The sequence below is a fragment of the Peromyscus leucopus genome, chromosome 3, assembly GCF_004664715.2.
Source record: "Peromyscus leucopus breed LL Stock chromosome 3, UCI_PerLeu_2.1, whole genome shotgun sequence".
Taxonomy (NCBI): domain Eukaryota; kingdom Metazoa; phylum Chordata; class Mammalia; order Rodentia; family Cricetidae; genus Peromyscus; species Peromyscus leucopus.
In genome coordinates, this window is record NC_051065.1 from 83,903,019 (window position 1) to 83,925,082 (window position 22,064).

General features: G+C 47.6%; 1 long non-coding RNA gene across 1 annotated transcript in view; it reads left to right on the plus strand.

Annotated features, from left to right (window-relative positions):
• LOC119087619 overlaps positions 1-18,351 on the plus strand; it is an 83,707-nt gene extending 65,356 nt beyond the window's left edge. Inside the window, exon 2 of the long non-coding RNA XR_005091102.1 lies at positions 17,845-18,351. This is a non-coding gene — a long non-coding RNA (uncharacterized LOC119087619). The remainder of the gene's footprint in view (positions 1-17,844) is intronic.
• Positions 18,352-22,064: the final 3,713 nt, after the last annotated feature.

A 22,064-nucleotide genomic window follows, 5' to 3' on the forward strand; every position in this document is an offset into this window, starting at 1 on the left:
CAAAGAGCAGATTGTTTGAAAAGACCTGTATACCTTGCATCTTTTTAGAACCATGTGTGTGGAGCATGAAACTAGAAGTCAAATGAGAACTCAAGGAGGCTGTAGAGAGAGCCAGATCTTGAGAAAGGGATTATTTAGGATGTATTAATGATGTATTAAAATCATAAGGGATTAGTGGTTTTAATAAAGAATTTTTGACAATCAAAATTCCAGCTAGATTTCCCCCAATATGAAAAATAAAACTATTTTATCTTTTACTTAACTTTTATCATAAAACTATGAAAAAAGTAGGGGAAATAAAATTGGGTTGAAGTGTCATCCTCAATCATATTGGAACCTTAAATAATCCTAATATCTAAAATTCAACTCTTAGTTGTTAACAATTGATTTCACAATAGCACTCTATCAGTAGCCCCAATTACTGAACAGTAGTAACATAGTTAACAACTGAGTGCCTTATTCAGTCTTATACCTAAATAGTCAAGTCCTTTATTTTTTTTAACTTATTGTCCTTTATTAACTCTTACTCTTTATCTATGAAGGCACTGACTTTTTTTTATTCAGAGTTCCAGTGCCCTTGATTGTTTTTCTTGTATTTTATTTATTTGGTATGTGTGTGGGTGTGCATGCCACAGCACACATGTGGAGGTCAAAGGACAATTTGAGAAGGTCAGTTCTCTCTCTCCTCTCTTTTTTTTGAAAGGTTTATTTATTTATTGTGTACACAGAAGAGGGTGCCAGATCTCATTACAGATGGTTGTGAGCCACCATGTGGGTGCTGGGGATTGAACTCAGGACATCTGGAAGAATAGTCGGTGCTCTTAACCTCTGAGCCATCTCTCCAGTCCCAGTCAAGTCCTTTATAATCCCTTATGGTGAGATGTCAAAATGGTCCACACATGGAAAAGATGAGTGATTCACAGCAGAGATTTCTGGTGTCTAAAGATAGTGAGCCAGAGGAACGTGCAGGAAAGTGGACCTCTCATCTCATCTCAGCCACAATAGAATAGAAACTCTCCCTTGACACCATGGGAACAGAGCCCACAGACTCAACTAAGCAGGGCTCATAGGGTCTCACAGAGACTGAAGCGGCAACCACAGAGCCTTCATGGGTCTGCACTAGGTCCTCTGCATATACCTTATGGTTGTGTAGCTTAGTGTTCTTGAGGGACTCCCAACAGTGGGAGTAGGGGGTGTCTCTGACTCTTTTGTCTGCTCTTGGGACCCTTTCCTCCTACTGAGTTGCCTCATCCAGCCTTGAAATGAGGATGACTGTTTTTTGTTTTTTGTTTGATTTAGATGTTTTTTTTTTTTTTTTTTTTTTTTTTTTAAGGGAAATGAAGGAGGAGTGGCTGGGAGGAGAGGGAAGGTGGGGGAAGGGATTTAGAGGAATGGAGGGAGGGGAAACTGGTCAGAATGTACTGTATGGGAGAAGAATAAAAGAGAAAAAAGAGGAGGAACTCTCTTTTGAAGCAAAAGGAACAGCATACAGTTGTTCTCCCTGCAGCCGGCAGCTGTCTCCTGCAGCATTCCAGCAGTGCTGGTTCTGTGACGCCAGCACCAACTGATACCCTTCCCCCTGTGGTGCTCACTGTGTTGAGGAGCGCTCAGCCCGGCACCCTCCCAGGACAGCTCCAACTCCAATCTACCACGTGCCTGCTTCCTAAACTGGGAATGCATCCTGGAGTTCCTCTGCTGTCTCCGCCATCCTCTCCCCCTGCTCTCAGCTGCTACTTGCTACTTTTCAAACTACATCAAAGTGACAGTTTGTCTCCTTGCAAAGGACTCAATAAACACGTAGCATAAATGACCTGATTTGATATGATCTGTGACTGACCTCGTTCCTCAGGGAATCTTCTGCCACGAAATGGGAAATAGATAAGAAAGCACCTGTCCTTTGGGCTGTGTGGGTGCCACCTCCTCTAGGGAGCCTTCCAGATAATCTACTATCCATCAGACTGGAGTATATGGTCTTCCTTTGATCTAAAAAACCACTAATACTTACCTTTACCACCAAAAAAGTATAATTCTGTCCTATAAAAATGGGTGTACTGTTTTGAGCCCCCCTCTATATGGGGACTTAATTGCCTGGATTCCCAGGACTTACCATATTATCTGGTACAAAGGGCAAAGAGAGTGGATATTGTTGAATGAATGAATGAATGAAGGAATGGGTGGGTGGGTGATATGGTGAATAAGGACCAGAAGAGACACACATAAATCATGCTGTGGAGAATCAGGTGAAGGTGCCACTGATTCTGCTATTGGGGTGAGAGAGACAGTGCAAGGAACCCTTGGATCTGTCTTGAGAGATGAGCTGGAAGGGGGGTGGGGCGGGCTGCCGTTGTAGCTTAGTGTTAGAGTACATGGTCAGCCTGTGTGACATCCTGGGTTTCATCTGCCAAAGAACCAAAAAACAAAGTTTTGTTTTTTTTTTTTTTTTTTTTTTTTTTAAAAAAGCAAAAGCCGCTTTGGCATTTCCTTGAGACTGCTGTGTAGAAGGGTGTTCCAAGGTGAAGGGGCGGCAGTGTGAGTGAAAGCAGAGAGGTGAGAAGGCGCATGTGGAGCTCCAGGATGACAGCCACAGAGGACAGCACGGGCAATGGCAGCGCTGCCGGAGACGACCGCCTGGCACGACTCCAGAGCAGCTCTGAGTGGGAGGAAGTGGGACAGGTGTGGCTGGAGAGATCTCACACAAGTTTCAAAGGGCCTGGAGCTGACACCAAGGAGTCTGAAGCATGTCACTGAAGTTTGCAAGCTGAGTAATAACACGGCCAGATCGCTAAACAGGAGAAACATATTTGTCTCCCTTTCAGTGACTAAAAAGCCCAACTTCCTCTCTTTTTGCATGCCTTGACCCTTCACGAGCAGGGACAAACAGAGTCCAGCTGCAGCAGCCATCCTCCCTGCAAAGCGAATCCGGGTTTCTCCTCTTGCTCTCTGGCAAGTGGCTTTGGTGGAGTGAAGGCATCATGCGCAGCTGGGAAAACAGGAGTTTGTTTGGCTCGGAGCAATGTGGGGAGTGCTGGTCTGGGCAGTGAGTCAGCTCCTTCCTGAAAGTCTAGGTCAAGGGAGTCCACACCACAGCCTTGTTTACCGGCTCTTGCGCTCACTGTCCAGAGCATTGATTCTGATTACTGCAAAGGTATATGTGGTCACTGTTGGCCTAAAACCCTGCAATTCCGTTGACGAGATCGTTATGACCAGGACAACGGCGACCCCGTTTTAATACTCCAGTTCGTTTTGAAAGAGCTGGAGGAAGAGTGGAGCGTTGTTTTCTCGTGGCTTGTGTTCCTGGTTGACCACAGTCATGTGTGGGATTGCTGGGAATGATTCTGCAAGCTGTTTGCTGGGCTGGCAGATTTGGAGGGGAGATGATGAGTGACCTGTCTGAAGCAACTCCTCCAGCCCAGACACATGGGGTGACAGCCAATCAATCAAGCCGGCTGAGGTCTGCTCCCAACCAAGCTCTGTAGACACTGGGATGCCAGGGTGAATAAGACAGTCTCTACCAGAGTCTGGGAACTAGGCTGAAAACTCACTGAAGGGAGACTTCGGCTCTTAACTGTTTACATCCCCCAGACTGCCTACAACAGTAAAAATACCAAATGTCGAAATAAACAGGTAGAATTCAAGTTTGCACAGGTACTTACAAGCACCTGTTATTAGCCAGTGTGTGCTAGGTACTTGAGCAGGACGGCATCCATACTCTCAAACTGCCCACAGCCTTGTGAGGAGAAATACCAAAGTACTGTTCTGCCTGTATCAGTGGGAGCATCTAGAGAGCCCTGGAGCCCCCACTGAATGCCTCCAAGTGGATCCTCCTCTGGAAACCGTAGATCTCACTACTAAATGCTGAACAGCCAGCATCAGAGAGAGATTCCAGAGCTTTCCTCTATCACTGCACCCATTCTGACTGGTGAGCTCCCTGCTTTTCCAACGATAACATCTCTGTGTCTGTGTTTCAGGCAATAGTGGGGGTACAAGCCATACCTCATGGGGCCAGAGACAGTGATCTGAGGAAGGCGGCTGTTAGATGCTCAAGGAGAGTCCGTAGCCTCCCCCAGAACCCCAGGAGCAGAAATATTCCATCCAGTCTGCTCCAAGCTCCTCCCGGACTAGCATGAGCATTGTTCACACTCAGGACTCAAGGAAGCATGTGAGGCAAGAGGCTCCAGCATCCTCCTCTGCAATAATTAGAATCTAGAAACAGAAAATGAATGTGAAATGGCATGATGCATTTCCATTTTAAGAGCTGATTTAACATTCTGAAAAGATGATCTGATTGCAATAACCTCTATTGTATTCTAATACTTTCGTTAGTTTGGAATAGCCGTCCAGCTGGTTGCTGTCAGACAGTACAAGTGGCCTGGCCTCAGGTCACCTGTGATCAATCGTGATGCAGGCCTGCTTTAAAAATACTTAGGGCCCACCTCACAGAGGAGAGGGGAGTGCTTCTGTCTCGGTCGCTTGCAAACGGGCTGCTGAGAACCTAGAACCACCGTGGGATCTTTGCCAGTCTGAAGAAGAGAAAGGAAGAGAGGGATCAGGCAGGAGTAAAGAGGAGTGTGGTACGGGGTGAGAGTGGGGAGAGGAAGGGCTTCTCTCAGACTTCCTCAGATCTTCAGAGTACAGGTTTGTATAATGCTCAGGCTGGAGGGGCAATTTGTACCATGAGTGCATCAGGCATTTCCCAGACGCTTCCTCCGTGAGGACCACAATGGTTTCCTGGATATGTGTGAACTCTTCTTGGCTCAGATTTTATAAGGAAAAAGAAAGAAACAAATTAGACGTGTCAGTGTTCTGCAGCTATGATCAACTCTGGCTTCTTAAAATCTCCGCTGGGCTGACGAGACCCTGCTGCTGGCTCTGTTCCTGCACTCAGTGCTTGGCAGGAGAGTACTCGTAGTAGCTCATCAGCTTCCACCTCCTTCCCCTCTTGATTTGCTCAGTTCTCAAACAGACCCCGCACTCCTTGGAGATGCCAAGGCTGTCCCCTCCATGGGACAGCCTCTGCTTGGTTTTCCTGTCTCGGGAAGGAAGGTCTCCTCTTCTGGGTGGTTTTCCTCATCCCCCTTTGCCCTCTAGGTATGGAGCCTTCAGTCCTGGCTGGACTCTGCTGAGGAGAGGCCTTTCTCAGCCTCCTCTGGAAATGTGTGCAGGTAGAGGTTTCCTCATGAACGTTGGACTGATTGTCCCCCGGAAGGGGAAGCATTGTCTGCCGAGCTCCTGTGTAACCTTCAAAGGCAGAGTCCCAGTGGGCTACACTGCCCAAGCTGTTGTCCTTGGGCTGCCTTCTGCTCCCAGTCTGCCTGTGCTCTCTAATCGTAGAGGAATGGGACCTCTGCCTCCTTCTGGAAGTGGAGGGGATGCAGGCCGACCTGGATGTTCATTTCATTTGAGTGCTCTTACTGTCCACAGTTAAAGGTTTCCAGGGTCCAGAATCTCTTCTATGGCTGTTTCAGACTGGTGATGGAGCTTGCTAAAACAGAGTGCCGAGAGGAACAAAGCTGGAATAAGGGTTTCTTCATATTGAAAGCCCTGTTGTTAAGGTAGCTATATGCCAAGTACAGAGTTATTTAAGGTGTATCCTTTTTATATGGTAAAGCAAATTCGAGAAGCCCCCCCCCAAGGAAGAAGACTGCAGGATCAGCAGTCTGGGGAGCATGTTTTGAAGAATTTACCACCCCAGAACATTGTAGCCACCAGAGGATGACCGTGTCCACTGGCTTATTAAAAGTGCTGTTTGAATGCTTCGGTCTTGGAGAAGGGAGACCGGAAGCACCCTGGAGCTCTCCGGGTGAACAGAGGACAGCATTTCAGATAAGGTGCAGAGGAACAAGAGCCACACCCCAGAGGTCTAAGTACAGTTTATTATGCTGCAATCCCCAGAGATCTGGGGTGGGGGTGGGGAATGACCCGGAGACTTGGGTTGCATTTGGCAGAAAAGGTAGACGTGGCTTCAGATGCAAGTGTGGAGAAGACAGTGTGAAGGAGGCAATGAAGGAAAGCGACCAGGGCAGACAGGACAGCAGAGTTTAGGCTCCAGAACCTAGCAGCAAATTGTTCAACAGAAGTGCTGCGTAACTGGGTGGCTTAAGTCATAGGGTGTTGAGTCAGACACTGTTCAGTGTCCTAGGGGGTCACAACAAAGTACCACAGACTGGGCGACTCAAATGTCAGAAATGTATTGTCTCACAGCTCCGGAGGCCAATCCGAGATCAAAGTCCCGGCTGGGTTGGCTCCGTGCAGGGCTTTGAGAGAGAGACTGTTCCCACTTCTCCTGCGCCTGTTGGCTTTCTGGCAGTCTCTACATTTCTTGGCTTGGAGGTGCTTTACAAATCTCTGCCTTCATCTCTACCGGTGTTCTCCCTATGTGCATGTCAGTCTCGGCAGCAATCAAGCCTTAACCGTGTGGTCTTCAAATATCCTTCTTCTAGATAAGATCAAATTTGCCTAGGCTAGGACTTCCACATCTGTAGAGGGAGGGGCACCGGTTACACCCACAGCAGGCTTTTGGGTGAATTCCTCTACTTCTTGGCTGGGTGTGCCTGGAAGCATCACTGACCAGGTGTCTTGAAAAACTGTTGCCTTTCCTTTCAGCCCAGTTACTTGTCTGTAATTGGACAAAGAGTGTTTCTTTGTTTTCAGACACTCTCTTACTATGTAGTCCAGACTGACCTCGTGCTCTCTATCCTGCTTCTGCGCGCGCACGCGCACACACACACACACACACACACACACACACACACTGCCATCTTCTAGGACTACAGGTATATATCACCAGGCCTGGCTCAAAAAAAAAAAAAAATTGTTTTCAGAGATTAGCACAAAGTATCTAGTGACCATCCCTGCTTCAGTTGGGTACACAGAGCTCTTAGGGAAGCCAGGCCCTGGCACCACTTCTGAGACTGGAGACAGAGGCGCCCCTGACACATCCTCGTTTGGCTTGTTTCTTCTCTGCTCCCCCGCCGCTGAAGCCCAGCCTGGCTCCTGAAGTCTTTTGACTCATCAAGGGTTTTCTGCAGTTTCTAGCTCTCAGACTTAATTTTTATGGACTGAATTTTGGGGTGATGGAGAGTAAAAGCTCTCAACCTAGATTTTCTTCACCCTTTTACTAGGATTGTGGTAAATTGCACTATGCCATGGCATGACTCGAAGCACTGGCGTTAACGGTTGTTAACTCGTCGGTCTCGGGTTTCCTGTGAGACTTCCGGTGTCTGGGTTTCTTGTGAGGCATTAAAGGACCAAGTAGAACTCAAGGTGCCAGTCCCCAGGGGCTTCAATGTCTTGTCATAATAACAACTGAGATCTAGCAGGGACATTACCACCTCCATGCTTCCCCAGGTCACATGGGGCCTCCTGCTTCCATGTGCTAGGACGAATCATGGGGGCTCTATCTGGGTTTCTCTGAGGGTTTGTCACAGTAAACGTTTACTTCTGGGGGATCTCTGCTTCCTCCAAGGCTCTGTGTGGCAAGGAGGTACAGCACCCCCATCCCTAGGCTTCCCAGAGTTTCTGGGTAGTTCCAGCCCCTATGAATCCTTGTTCTGAAACCGTCTCACCCCTGGGTTTTTGTTTGTTTTTGTATTTTGAGACAGGGTCTCACTATGTAGCTCTGGCTATCCTGGAACTCCCTATGTAGACCAGGCTGGCCTCCAGCTCACAGAGGTCTGCCTGCCTCCTGAGTGCTGGGATCGAAAGCGTGAGACATCATGCCTGCCTGTCATCTCTGTTCTTATTAACTTTTCCAACCACCTCCCCAAAGCAAACTTTATGGGGATACCTAGCTATGCTCTCCATTTCTGACAGAGATTGGGCTTGAAAACAGCAAAGCCAGGAAGGAGTTTCAGGCTCCGTGCCTTTCTCCTTAATAAGCCCCTCCCCTGAGGCCTCAGCTGTCTGTTGCCACAGTGGGAAATACCAGGAAAGCGATAAAATTAGTAAAAAAAAATTAATTGTATCATTCTAGCTTGTTTCAGTGAATATATAAACTAATAACTGAAACATGCCCAGGCCACTTGGGAGATCCTAGCTACCTTCCTGGCAACCCACCCTTACGCTCCGGGCGGAAGGACCAGAGCCCCTATACTTTTCTTTGTGGACAGCACCGTGACGGTGCCCCTGGCTCCCCACCCCGCCGGAGTCACCGATTCCTTCCCCGTGCTCTCAAGCATGGCTGTGGTGCTAAAGAACACTCATTCAAGCCTGCGAGGACGGTAGTTAATATTCCACATGGCTGACCACCTTACTACCTGGAACTGGTTCTCACCCAGGCGGGGAAACCTTTGTCACTTACGACTTGGGTGACCTTGGCTGACTTTGCCATTCCCAGCCTCATTTTTCTACTGGGTAAAGAGGAGATGGTCCTTTAAAATTATGCGACACCATCTGCTGGATTGCTATGAAGACGACCTGACCAGCTCTTAAGCTTCAGCTGGCCCCAGGTGTGGTGGCGATGGCCAGTTAGCCACGGCGGCTGCTTGCAGGCTCACCTCTGTCTCACCTTCCTAGAGAAGAGATGGACAAGCTGCATGACAGCAGAGTGGACCCCAGCTGGTAGGGCTCACCCAAGGGAAGCGCCTCTTCTGAGGTCCGTTCATGTCTTCAGCCATCACAGAGACACAGCGGTGCTAACCATTCATTGGTAACATGTATGGATATCAAGCCCAGGCAGCACAGGTAGACCCCAGACGTCTGATTGGGGGAGGCAGACAGGAGCGGAGTAACGGGGTGGTAACAGCAAAAGCTGACACAACTGAGTCACGGTGTCGCAGAGTCGGGGAGGGTGTTGACCTTACGTGGGTCGTTTGTGTATTAATATCATCTCCCCAGCCTCCTCTTTTTCCAAAGAAGATTTAGAGAAACCTGATAGAAATGAGGAATTCTGCCCAAAAGACCATCTGTGACTTTGGCGAGAGGACTGGGATTGTTGGGACTCAGGGGGCAGCATGTGCCAGGGCAGGGCTATGGGGACACCCAGATGGGTGTTCCTTTCCCAGGAGAGGAGACAGCTGCTCATTCATGAATGTCCGTCTACCTTTCCCTTCCTTACCTTCAGGTTTCTGTTTGAACTTACCTCCTCAACAAGGACTTAACCTGGTCTCCTAACCGCTAGTGAGTCTCAGATCAAAAGAACGGACTGCTACATTTTCAGGAAACTTGGTCATGCCATTAATAAAAATCAAAATATGTGTACTTTATATCAGAAAGCGGGATTTTAAAACACTCCAATTTGGGGGCTGGAGAGAAGTCTCAGCAGTTACGAGCACTAGCAGCTCTTCAAGAGGACCGGTGTTCTGTTCCCAGCACCCATATGGCAACTCACAACCATCTATAAATCCAGTTCTAGGTGATCCAGTGCCCCCTTATGGCCTCTTTGGGCACTGCATGCATGTGGTACACACACAATCATTCAGGCAAAACTCTAACACACTTAAAATAAAAACAAATAAAATATTTTTAAAATTTTTCTTTCCTTTTTTTGTTTTTTTTTTGGGGGGGTGTTTGTTTTGTTTTGTTTTTTGAGACAAGGTTTCTCTGCAGAGTCCTGGCTGTCTTGGAGCTCACTCTGTAGCCCAGGCTGGCCTCAAACTCACAGAGATCCGCCTGCCTCTGCCTCCCAAGTGCTGGGATTAAAGGCATGCCCTGCCATGCCTGGCTTAAACTGATCCTTTCCCTACTCTTTACTGTTATGTACCCCAGGCTATTTACACCTGTCATACCTGGTAGAAACACTGCAGAGGGCGATGCCACTGTGTGCTTCTCTGTAATCTTTACACAGTGCCAGCCTCACAGCTTGCTGTCGGCCCTGGTGCGCATATTTGTACCATTGAAATCAGCCCATTGCTACAAAAAGGACCTTTGCCATTGATTCCCCTGTACTAGCACACTACTGAAAACCATATTACTTAAAACTGTAACCACCTGCCCCCTCCAGTTCCACTAACTCTGAGATGGCTCAGCGGTTAAGAGCACTGACTGCTCTTCCACAGGACCCGGGTTCAATTCCCAGCACCCACATGGCAGCTCACAACTGTCTGTAACTCCTGTTCAGGGGATTCAACACCCTCATACAGACATATATGCTGGCAAAGCACCAATGCAAGTGAAATAAAAGTAAAAACAAAACAAAAACGTTGATTTGTTCTTTCTCATGTACATACCACTCTTTTAATGTGTTTCACTGTTTAGTGTCCTTGTTCCCTGTCTCACTCATTATAGTGTAAGTTCAATGAAGTCAAAGTTGTTGTTGTTGTTTCTAATTTTGTTTTGGTTGTTTTCTTCTGTCTGTGAGACTCTTCATGTGACCCTAGTACCCGCAGAAGTGATTAAAATAGAGATACATCTGAATCCCATGAATGTTGGCCAGTGCGGGCCTCTGTGTGGGAAACTGCTGGGGTCAGTATTCTTCCACAGCCTTGCTGTGCCCCGCGGACTTTTTCCTGACTCATAGCCTGACCCCATTTACCCTCACTCTCTCCCCATCCTTCCACCTTTGGGCACAGGGTCAGGGAGATCTTGTCTGAGTATGCTCCATGTCTGGGGATAGAGGCCCAGCCTCATAATCCCAGCACTTAGGAGGCTGAGGCAAGCAGATGTCTGTGAGTTAGAGGCCAGCCTGGTCTACAGAGAGATTTCCAGGACAGTCAGAGCTACATAGTGAGACCTTGTCTGGAAACAACAACAAACAAACAAACAAACGAACAAGCCCATGTCTACAGGATTCTTTCCTCTCTACAGCTGTTGTCTCAGCCCAGAAAGGACTCAGCACCTGGACGTGAATGTCACTGAGATGGCCGTTCCCAAATGGTACAGGAGCAGCAGTGCCCACAGCACCTCAGAGGACTGAGACGTGGTTTCTCGGGCTCCACAGCAGGCCCACTGAATCAGATGCTCTGGGAAAGAGGCCCAGGCACCTGCTCTTTGAGATTCCTTCTGGAGCGTCCAGGGCACATCCATTTAGGACCCACTGACCTAAGCCCTGGAGTCATTCTAAGGTAGCAGTTCTTGGTTGGGGCGACTGTGTACTCCAAGTGACATTTGGCAGTGTCTGGGAACATTTTTGGTGGTTGTAATCGAGCAGGAGCCACTGGCGTCTGGTATACAGAAGCCAAGAAGGCTGCTGACAGAACGTCCTCCCTACCCCCAGGCGTGACTATCTGGAGCAAATGTCAGTCATATGAGGTAGGAGCCTCTCCTCTAAGGTGTCTATCCCTGCTTCTCCACATTTGTCTAAGCCTTCCGCCTTCCCTAGGGCAGTTTCTGGGCACCTTCATGACACAGTGTGTTAAACATCACGGCTGAGAAGATGCTGAGGAGGTGATTTCCCACTCTTGAAACAGCGGGGAGACTAAAGCCTGTGGGTGAGTTGGGATCCATCAAGGTGGGTGCATCTCTCATGGTGGTCCATGCTACCTTCATCTAGTGTGCTAGCAATACTGTCTCATGCACTCTCTGAAGCACCTTCTTGTGGTGGTATTGTGTTCCCCAAAATATTGTGCACCCTAATAAATTTATCTGGGGTCAGAGAACAGACAGCCACTAGATACAAAGGCTAGAAAATGGTGGCACTCACATCTTTAATCCTAGCATTCCAGAGATAGAAATTCCTCTGGATCTCTGTGAGTTCAAGGCCACATTGGAAACAGCTAGGCATGGTGACTCATCATGCCTTTAATCCCAGAAAACCAGGCTTTAATCCCAGAGAGTGGTGGTAGAAAGCAGAAAGATATATAAGGTGTGAGGACCAGAAACTAGAAGCATTTGGCTGGTTAAGCATTCGGCTGGTTAAGCATTTGGCTGGTTAAGCTTTCAGGCTTTGAAGCAGCACAGTTCAGCTGGGATTCATTCTGGATGAGGACTCTGGCTTCCAGTCTGAGGAAACAGGACCAGCTGAGGAACTGGTGAGGTGAGATAGCTGTGGCTTGTTCTGTCTCTCTGACCTTCCAGTATTCACCCCAATAACTGGCCTCAGGTTTGATTTTATAAATAACAACTTTTAAGATTCATGCTACACCTTCTGGTGGACACTCTTTTCTGCGTTTTACAGACAGGGCCTCCGGAGCTCAGAGAGGTCGAACAACTTGTCTGAGTTTGTCCCCTAGTTTCCACAGCTAGGGGATGTCGAAAGAGGAATCTGGATGCAGAGCTCTATACTCCAAAACCTACAAGGAAGTAGTTGCCACTTACAGACAGCAAAGGGGGGTAAATCTGAGGTGTTTTTAAAACACAGTTCACCTTTGTGGCGTGGGCTGAATTGTACCCTACTCCTAAATTCATCTGTTGAATTCCCCTACCTCTAGTACCTTAGAATGTGATCATGTACTAAGGTCTTTCAAGAGGTGACAGGTGGAGAGATGAGGCCTCGAAGGGGAGCTCTCCTCCAGTAAGTGCACAGGCCACAAGGGTGTGCGAGGGCACAGTGAAAGGAAAGCCTTAGGAGAAATCAAACCTGTCAACAGAGACCTTGGACTTCTGCCTTCCAGAATGGCACAAAAATAAGGTCTGTTGCTTGATTTGCCTCCAGTTCCATGGTGCTTAGTTATGGCAGCCACGGCAGAACAGTTCTGTCTTGTCTTGCTGCTGCTTCTCTGAGAACATCTTTTTTTAATTTTTTTTATTTTTTGGTGTGCAGACTTAGAGGATGTTGTCTACTGTGTTGTTTTTTTCTGCTATAGAGAAAGAGAATGAGAGGTGCAAGCTTTGTCCTCCATTCCCCCCCACCCCCCGTTAGTACCCACATGCATCTCAAGTGGACTCCTATAATTGATACTCATCTCAAAGGCCCCTGATACTGATATGCATCTCAAGAGGACCCCTGGGCCCTTCTCTCTCCCCTGTTTGAGGGAAACAATGTCTGTGGCTTTGGTAAGAGCCAGCACTCATCACAGAAACTGAAAAGCAGGAGAGAGCCCTGGAAGGGTCAAAAATGTGGCAGATACCTGAGGACTGAGACTTGCTTTCTTGTCGTTTCACAGAATAGCTATTGGGCTGGGGGTGGTGGCACATACCTTTAATCCACCACTCAGGAGGCAGAAGCAGGCAGACCTCTGTGAGTTCAAGGCCAGCCTGGTCTACATAGTGAGCCAGGGCCCCACAGTGAGACTCTATCTCACCTGGTCAGGCTAATAACCGAATTCTGCTTAGTAGAGCATTGGATCTGAAGGCATGGATTACTGGCATCCCAGCACCTGGCAGCAGAGACCACAGCCTCAGGGAAGTTGGGAGGTGGCTCTCTGCTCCTGGATACTGACATAGGAGAGTGAACTATAGTCAAATCGAAACCGAGACTGGTTCTGCCACAAGCCCAGAGCGATAGAAGACTCAAGTTAGAGATGATCCAGAATCTAAAAAATAAATTATGCGGGATCTTTGAGCCCCAAATTTGTGTGTTGAGAGTCAAAGCAGACACAAATTATTATCAGAAGTGGAATGCCAAAAAGCAGTGTAGAAGGAAAAGAGAAAGCTAAAAACACTTCTTCCAGGAAAAGAGGTGCACAGGACAGGAGGAGGACAGAGGTCCAGTGTTTTTCCTTTGGTTGTTCATCTCCCGCTAGGACTAATTATGCTTGTCTTCTGCATTAGAGGGATGCCGCTAAGATTAGCAAGTCAGTCAAGTGAGGGGAAATGCTCAGAGAATGAAAGAGGATCTAATTAGCAAGGCCAGCACTGAGAGCAGACAGGATGCTGCTGCAGCTCCTGCAGATCTCACACAAGCCTTCAGCACTGAGAGCAGACAGGATGCTGCTGCAGCTCCTGCAGATCCCACCCAAGCCTTCAGCACTGAGAGCAGACAGGATGCTGCTGCAGCTCCTGCAGATCCCACCCTAGAATCCGGTGATGCTTCCAGAGTGGAGGAGACAGTAAGGCAAGCTCCTGTCTGAGTCACTGCCAGCAGGGATAGGTGGGGAGCTCATCACTTCTCCTGTGTGTGCGGGAGGAAAAAAACACACAAAGAGAGCCTGGAAGGCAAGTGAGTAGGGAAGCAAGTGAGTAGAGGACCTAGGTTCAAATCCTGCTTCCTCCATTTCCAGGTGAGGAGAATTCATACGAGGCCCGATTCCTTATTTGCCTAAACAGGAGTAACACTTGTAAGGCTTGGATTGTCTTGGGGTGGGCACATACCACCCAAGTATGAATCAATGTTTGATTCATACTGCTGCTAGTACTGCTTGGTCCATAATGGGTGCTTGAAATACTGAGCTGGCTTAAATGCCTTTGTCCATCACACGCTTACTGCATGGTTTGTTGTGGTCCAGGGAATATGGATCCTGGATGTGTGAGCCACAGATACCGTCCTTACAGAGCTGACTGACGTGTACAACAGATGATGGTCATCATACATACAGTTCCTCCCTTAAGTGTTGCTTTCTCTGAAAAGGTGTCATTGAGTTGTTTTTAAAATGAATGCTTTGTGTGGTGGCTTGGGCATGTAATCTAGAATGTGGGCAGTGAAAATAGGAGGATGGGGAGTTCAAGGTCGTCTTCTGGTATTAACCTGTTCCACACTAGCAAGGGCTATGTGGAAGTGTCGAGTGTCTGTCCGTGTGCCCCCCCCCCCGTCCCTCCGTCCCCCCCCCCCACACCTCAACCCACACCTTCAAATAAAGAAAAAAAAAGCAGCCAAAATCCTGCTCGGGGCTTCTACCGTGAGAACCGAAGATTATTAGTTCAGAGCACCCTAATCTAGCTAAAAGGAATTGAGAGCAATGTACAGTGTGAAGGATGGAGCTAGTCTGGGCCTTTCCTTCCTGCGCTGCAGTTCAACCTGTTATGTAAGTGGAAGACTGGCTGGCGGCAGGAAAAGCGAGGCTGGCTGGTTCTGGGAGAGGAAAGTCTGGTTCCCACCAGCCCTCAACTGAGCTGCTGACTGACTGCGGTTGGTGAAAACATTGAGTTAACTTCTGTGTAGTAAGTTGGCTTATGCGGTACCACTGCGGGAGGGGCAGCCTGCATGCCAGGGTTGGTGCAGTGCTAAGGACCCTTTCCTGTGTAGTTCAAGGGATGTCCCCAGCAGCCTTCAGACGTGCGCGCGCTTATTCAACACTCTTTTCAATTCAGTAATAAAATCAGGCTAGCGAGGGTTGTGAACGGAACTTCCATCGGATTGTACAGGTACTGAGTGGTAAAGCCGCAAGACAGCAAGAGATCTGCTCCAGGGTCGTCGCATGCAATTTCCACCACGCTGCCTGAGACGTGCCTGCAGAACGCCACAGATGGAGCAGGGGCTGGGTGCAGACACCTAGGAAGAGGTAGAGTGGATAGAGCAAGGTCCACAGCTGCCTGTAGCGTCAGCTGCTTATCGAAAGAGCTACTGCAGGAACAGTACAGTGCAGGCGAGCCTCACTACTGATTACCTTGGGCGAGTTACCTTCTATTTTTAGATCTCGGTTTTCTCTTCTGCAAAATTATAATTGAACAAACCTGGCAAGGTGGTAACAACCTGTAATTCCAGGACTTAGGAGGCAGAGACATGAGCATCTCAAGTTCAAGGCCAGCATGAACTACATAGTAAGATGCTTAAAAAAAAAGTGCACAGGGTTAAATAAGAGACTAGTCTGTGACAGAACACTTGCCTTACTATGCATGAGGCCCTGGTTCAAACACTAGTACTGAGAGAAAGAAAGGAAGGAAGGAAGAAAGAAAGGAAGGAAGGAAGGAAGGAAGGAAGGAAGGAAGGAAGGAAGGAAGGAAGGGCAGAAAGGAAAAACAGAAAGAAAAGGAAAAACCTTGATAGGGATGCAGAGAAATCAGAATCTGTACACTATCAGTTGGAGTGTAAAATGGTACAACCACTGTGGAAAACAGTTTAGCTGTCCTTCAAAAGTTAAAAGTAGAATTACCATACAATCCAACCACTTCTGAACTGAGTACATACTCAAAAGAAGTGAAAGCAGAACCAGAAAGAGGTATTTGTGGTCATTTTCTCTTCTTTTCTTTTTTGATTTTTGAGACAGGGTTTCTCTGTGTAGTTTTGGTGCCTGTCCTGGATCTCACGCTGTAGACTAGGCTGGCCTCGAACTCACAGAGATCCACCTGGCTCTGCCTCCGAGTGCTGGGATTAAAGGCGCGCACCACCACCTCCCGGCGGTGATTTTCATAGACGCATCGTTACAATAGTGGAAAGGTCCACCAGTGGAAGAGCAGATGGATGAGGGCTAGATAGACACAAAGGAACGGTATTTACCCTCAAAAAGGAAGGAAACTATGGCACCTGCTACAATGTGGTTGAGGATCTTAAGCTAAGTGAAATGTACCAGACTCTAGGAGACAGAGAGGATGGTGGGGAGGGCTAGCTTTCCAGGATATAAGAAACTCTGGAATTTGACAGCTGTGATGGTGAAGAAACCTGCCTTTCACCGTCATCTTGGTTCCCAATGAACTGGACATTTTTAAATGGCCAAGGTGGCAAACCTTATGTGTGTGTTCCACCACAATTTAAAACAGCTCTACATCTGAGGAGTGCTGTGTCAAAGGAGACAGTGATCACCACCCTCAACTCTCCAAATACCCCCACACCAAACAACCTCACGCTTTAAGAGAGGTTCCACTTTCCAGACCACGAGGAAGTGGAGAACACCCAGACTTTACCCAGTGTGGAGGCCACACAGAGAGCTTGATATTAGGATTAGGTTTGGGGTGGTGTTAAAATCCAGGAGGAACTTTGGGTGCAATCGCTGACTTCAAAGCAGTCATTTCTCACCGCCCACAGTTCCCGAGCTAGCCTCCAGGTCGGGCTTGATGAGTGAGGCCCCTCTTGGGTGCCTCTACCCCCCACACAGGTGCTTAACTGCTGCCCAGCTGCCCGATATTCCAGTGGGGGGGAAAGAGTTCAGAATTATCTGCCCACCCTGAAATGTTAGGCTTCTCTGTCCTCGCTAATGCTTGTTGGGCCTGCCTGTGTGCTGGCAGCAGCAATAGCGTCTGTCCAGGGACACCTGTCACATGGGAAAATGGCAGTTGAAAGAGCCACAGTGGCTAGTTGAACCTAGTGAGTGGGGGAGCCTGGATCTGAAGCTGGGCTCGGAGCAGAGATTCGACCAGGTTCATCTGCCGCATTGAAAGTGAGTGGAAGGAAATCCTGAGTTATTTCACAGTGTGTTTCACCTGAGGATTACAAAGCATTTTTTTTTCTCTCTCTCAAGAATTCTACAGCCACATATTGATTATTTGCTCTGCAGACACTGTAGAAGGTTGGGATCATAAAAGGACAGGCCGCAGCTGTCCCTGTCTTTGGTTTTACAGTCAACTGGATAGAAAAGTGCTTGGTAACTGGTGATAGATAATATTTACTGATGCGGCCGGAGTTGTGTATTTAATCTATGCAAAAGAGGTAGAAGGAGGAGGAAGACGAGAAGAAAAAGAAAAAAGAAAGAAAACAAAGTTAGCTTGTGCAGTTCTATTCTTTTCCAGCCGGAATCCCATGGCTTCGACAGGTTCCCCGCTGACCTGTGGTCCATTCAACTCTGCTACTGTGGGTCACCCTGGGACACAAGGGCTTCTCAGAGCCTGCTACAAAACAAACACAGAATTGGAGCAGAGGTGGGCTGTAGCACTTTGGCGGAGGAACTTTTTGACAACTGGATAAAATTATTTTTAAAATCTTGTAAGGTCCACGAGACAGCTCAGAAGGTAAAGGTGCTTGCTGCCAATCCTGAGGACCTGAGTTCAATCCTTGGGATATACTTGGTGAAGGGAGAGAACTGACTCCTGCAAGCTGCCCTCTGCCCTCTACCCTTGCACACCCTTCCCCCACAATAAATAAGTGGAATTTAAAAATCGGCCCAGGATTTCATGTGTTCATTATCCCTTCAAAGTGACTCATTTGATTTTGTTTTGCAGGTATATTGATCCGCAATGGATTGGGATGAAGCAACAGCTGCCTTGCCATGGACAGTTTGAGAAGCAATGAACTGGCCAGCCACCGTAGACCTGGGCATCACTGGGCAGAGGTGAACTCCACACCTGCTCCTTGCTGTCCTCGGTCACACCACACTTATTCCCACCACCCAGCTTTAGTTCTGATAATCTGTCTTCCTCAGTACCCATGAGGCTTGCATTTTACCATCCCTTCTCAGCCTCAGTTGCTGGCTAGTCGCTGACTTTTCATTCACCATCCTGTGCTGCCCAACACAAGTAGCCACCAGCCACGTGTGCCTACCGTACACTTGACATACAGCAAGCCTAATGAGGAGGCAAGGCAAGTGTCAATACAATGGACTTCAAGGACTTACTCAGAAAATTATTTAAAGGAGCTCCTTGATAATTTAATGGTTATTCTGTGCTGAAATGATGCCCTGGGTATACTGTATTCGTTTAAATAAGATAAAGCTATAAAATTAAGTATAACTGATCCTCTGTACTCTTTTAAGTAGGACCGACAGGAAATTATGTATGGAGTCTTCATTCCATGTCTTTTGATTTGAGGGGAGCTGGTGGTGGGAAGAGTTTCAGATATTCACTATGTAGCCCAGACTGGTTCCAAACCTGCAAATCTCCTGCCTTAGCTCTCTGAGTGCTTCGATTACAGGTGTGAACTGCTATGCTAGGCTCATTATCTGCTAGTTGTTGATAGAGCTTGATTTTTTTCCCATAGTTATTCCCACCACCAGACATTAGGCGATCTGTTTATGGTGAGTTTATCATCAGCTTTGCCTGCTGAGTATGTGTCCCAGGATGTCGGGGACTGCATTTCTAGAACAGTGCTGCCATAATGTACACAGATATCTTCCAGAAACGTTGTGTGGGAGGAGGTTGCCATTCCTGGACAGAATCAGCAGGGTTAGGGACTCTTCCTTTCCCTTTCGTCTTTGTATTTATACAGTTTTGCACGGGTGACATCTGTTTTAAAATGGTCTGTGCATAAAGTACAATGCCTGGGGCTGAGGAAATGGCTCAGCAGGTAACCGCACTTGCTGCCAAGCCTGACAATCCAAGTTCGAGCCCTGGGACCCACAGTGAATGGAGAGAACTGACCGCTGTCCTCTGACCTCCATAAATGTTCTCCCTCAACAAAAAAGTTAAACAAGCATAATAAAAAAGTGTGTGTGTATGTGCATGTGTATGTATGTATGTGTGTGTATGTATGTGTGTGTATGTGTATATGTGTGTATGTATGTGTGTATGTGTGTGTAAGCTTGATGCCTGTTTGTTTGTATATTCACTTTAATCTCCCCCCTCAAGGCATTTAGGCATGAAGCAAAATGCCCTACTCACAAATCCACACTCTGGAGGAGGTTGCTTGTGCTTTTAAAATACATAAATCTATACCAGGCATTTGTTAATTGACACCAAGAGACTGGAAAGTCATTAGCTACGTTGAGCAAAAAGCCAGAGTGCAAGGTAGCTTGGCCAGAAAGATTACATGGCTCAGCTCCTGCACCAGGTCAGAGGCTCCGAAAATCAGGTTGCATAGTGCCTTGGTGCATCCTGGAGGCTCAAGCCCCAACCTCCAGGAGCCTATGTCTTCATGCAGGAATCTGAAAACACGAAGCTTTACCTTGCTGGACTCCCCTGCAAGGGTTTTTTTGGGGGAGCAGTGTTCACAGGATTTCTTCTTTGTATCCCCACACTCAAAATACTAACAGAGGGTTTATGCCTTGCTGAAGAAATGCCAGTCAGGCAGACTTTATACACGACCTACTTTTCTAACAGGATGCCACCAGGTGAGGAGTTGTGTATGCTGTGGAAGGAATAAAACTCATTTGGTTTTGTGCCTAAACTTTGTGTGTCGGTGTGGATTAGTGGATCCTGTAGGAGCAGAAGCTACCTGGGGTCTTCCTCCTGGGGCCTGGATGCTCCTGGATCTGGGGGCGTGGGTGCTACTGGACCTACTACTGCAGCCTTTTGAGCAGGAAGAGCTTAGCAGGCACCAAACTGGCAGTTCTGAAAATGTCTGGGGTGGGGTCTGTGTACTCTAAACCAAAATCCAGTTTGGGGTGGGGATTGAGGTGGCTCAGGGGTCAAGCGTGCTTACTGTTTCTTGCAGAGGACCTAGGTTTGGTTCCTAGCACCCATGCCAAATGACTCATAACTACCCATAACTCCAGTTCTAGGGGATCTGATACCGTCTGCTGGCATCTGAGGGCACCTGCATGAATGTGGTAGATAGGAACTCAGACACATATACATAAATTTTTACACATGAATAAATAAATCTTAAATAAAATCTTGAAAAAAAAAAACAAAACAAAAAGGAAACAGACATCAGGGCGTGGTGGTGCCCGCCTTTAATTCCCGCACTAGGGAGGCAGAGATGGGCAGATCTCTGTGAGTTGGAGGCCTGGTCTACAAAGCGAGTTCCAGGACAGCCCGGGGTTGCTACACAGAAAAACGCTGTCTCAAAAAATGCAAAAACAAAAGAACAACAATAACAAAAGGAAACAGACATAGTCTTATTTAAGAAATTTCAGTACGTAGGTAGGGAACTAACCTACTTCAGCCCAAGGCAGAGGTGGGCTAGTGTGTAACAGCATTCATGCCCCTAGAATGTCTGCTAACACCTGCACACCTTTGAACCGAGGGTGGCCCATCACCCCTCCCGCTGGAAGATTCATCCATTCATAATATTTACGAGATCCACTGTGTACTGGGAAGAATGGCCGGCCCTGACCGGCAAAACTTTGTCAAGTTTTGTCAGGCAGCCACAGAGCTGCAGCAGTGGAGGGAGACCCCTCCAGAAGGCAGGGAAAGCTTTCTCTCAAGGAATGCCTCTGCTGAGCCTCGAAGGAAGGCAGGCAGATGGGGGAATTGGGATGAGGACAGCAAGGATGGCATGGGAGTGAGAATCACTCACCTGTGAGGTAGCAGCTGAGCATCATTGCATGTGGGCAGCCCTCCACTGAGGGGAGTGTCCTTTGCTCCGTCTTGCAGATGAGAGAACTGAAGTGTGTGGCAGTTTTGCCTTGATCACTAGCTGGTGCCCTTTGCCATCTAGAATCTAAACCTACATCTAGAGCTATTGTGAAAGGAGACATTGTCAGAGGAAATATAAAAATGCCTTTAAAAGCTGGGCAGTGGTGGCACACTCCTTTAATCCCAGCACTCAGGAGGCAGAGACAGGCGAATCTCTGCATTCGAAGCCAGCCTGGTCTACAGAGTGAGTCTACAGGGAAGTCAGAGCTACACACAGAGAAACCCAGTCTTCAAAAACAAAAAAAAAAAGCCTTTAAAGTAATTAAAGCTGTGGTCATAACCTATAGACCAGGATTGTTAAGAAATGGAACAGGGTTCTAGGAACTACTACTACTGCAGGGTAGCTTGGTGTGATGTTCATGAAGGCTGAACTGGGTTTGAAATGCTGTCTCACACTGTCTCAGGGGACAAGGGGCATACTCTTACCTTCTGAAGACTCCATTAAAAAAAAAATCTATGAAGTGGGGTAAAGCACCCTCATAGATGGAAAGGATTAAATCACAAGGCACCTCCCTCCATAGTCATATAATGCAGAAACTGGCCAGAGGCCTCCTCCTCTGAGGAGTGGCTCCCTCCAGTGAGCACCTAGGACAACGGTGCAGCCTATTCAAGGACCCCGGGCAAGCAAGGAGCTTGCTTCTTCTTACATTGGACTGTCAGGTTTGTAGTCAGCTGAGCAGAGTTTGCTCCAGAGTGTACAAGTGAGGGCATGCACAGCCTCAGTCCCTGGGCAGAGTGCACGAAGAGGTAAACAAGAAATGCATTCCTCGTTTTGAGTCTTAAGGAAAAGCCAAGGCTATTTTTAGCTGCGGTAGGTTTGGGTTCTGGGAGGGCACTGGAGCTGTGTTTGTGTGTTTGCTACATTCAGTTTTACCATAATACAGTCACCTGACTGAAGGGATCTGTGTCAGGTTGTTTTTATTAATCAAAGAGTGTTTTTTCCTGAGTTGAGATGTCCAGACTTAATGACTAGCAAGCAAGCAGTGTCCAACGTGCAGATTTGACCTAGTAAAAATAAATTCTTTGTTGTATCAAATTTCCATGAGTTATCCTAAAAAATAGGGTGGGGGCAGGGAGTCATAAACACTTCATTGCCTTTGCTTGGGTAAGGCATTCTTTACATAAAAAAAAAAAAAGTTTTCTGATTA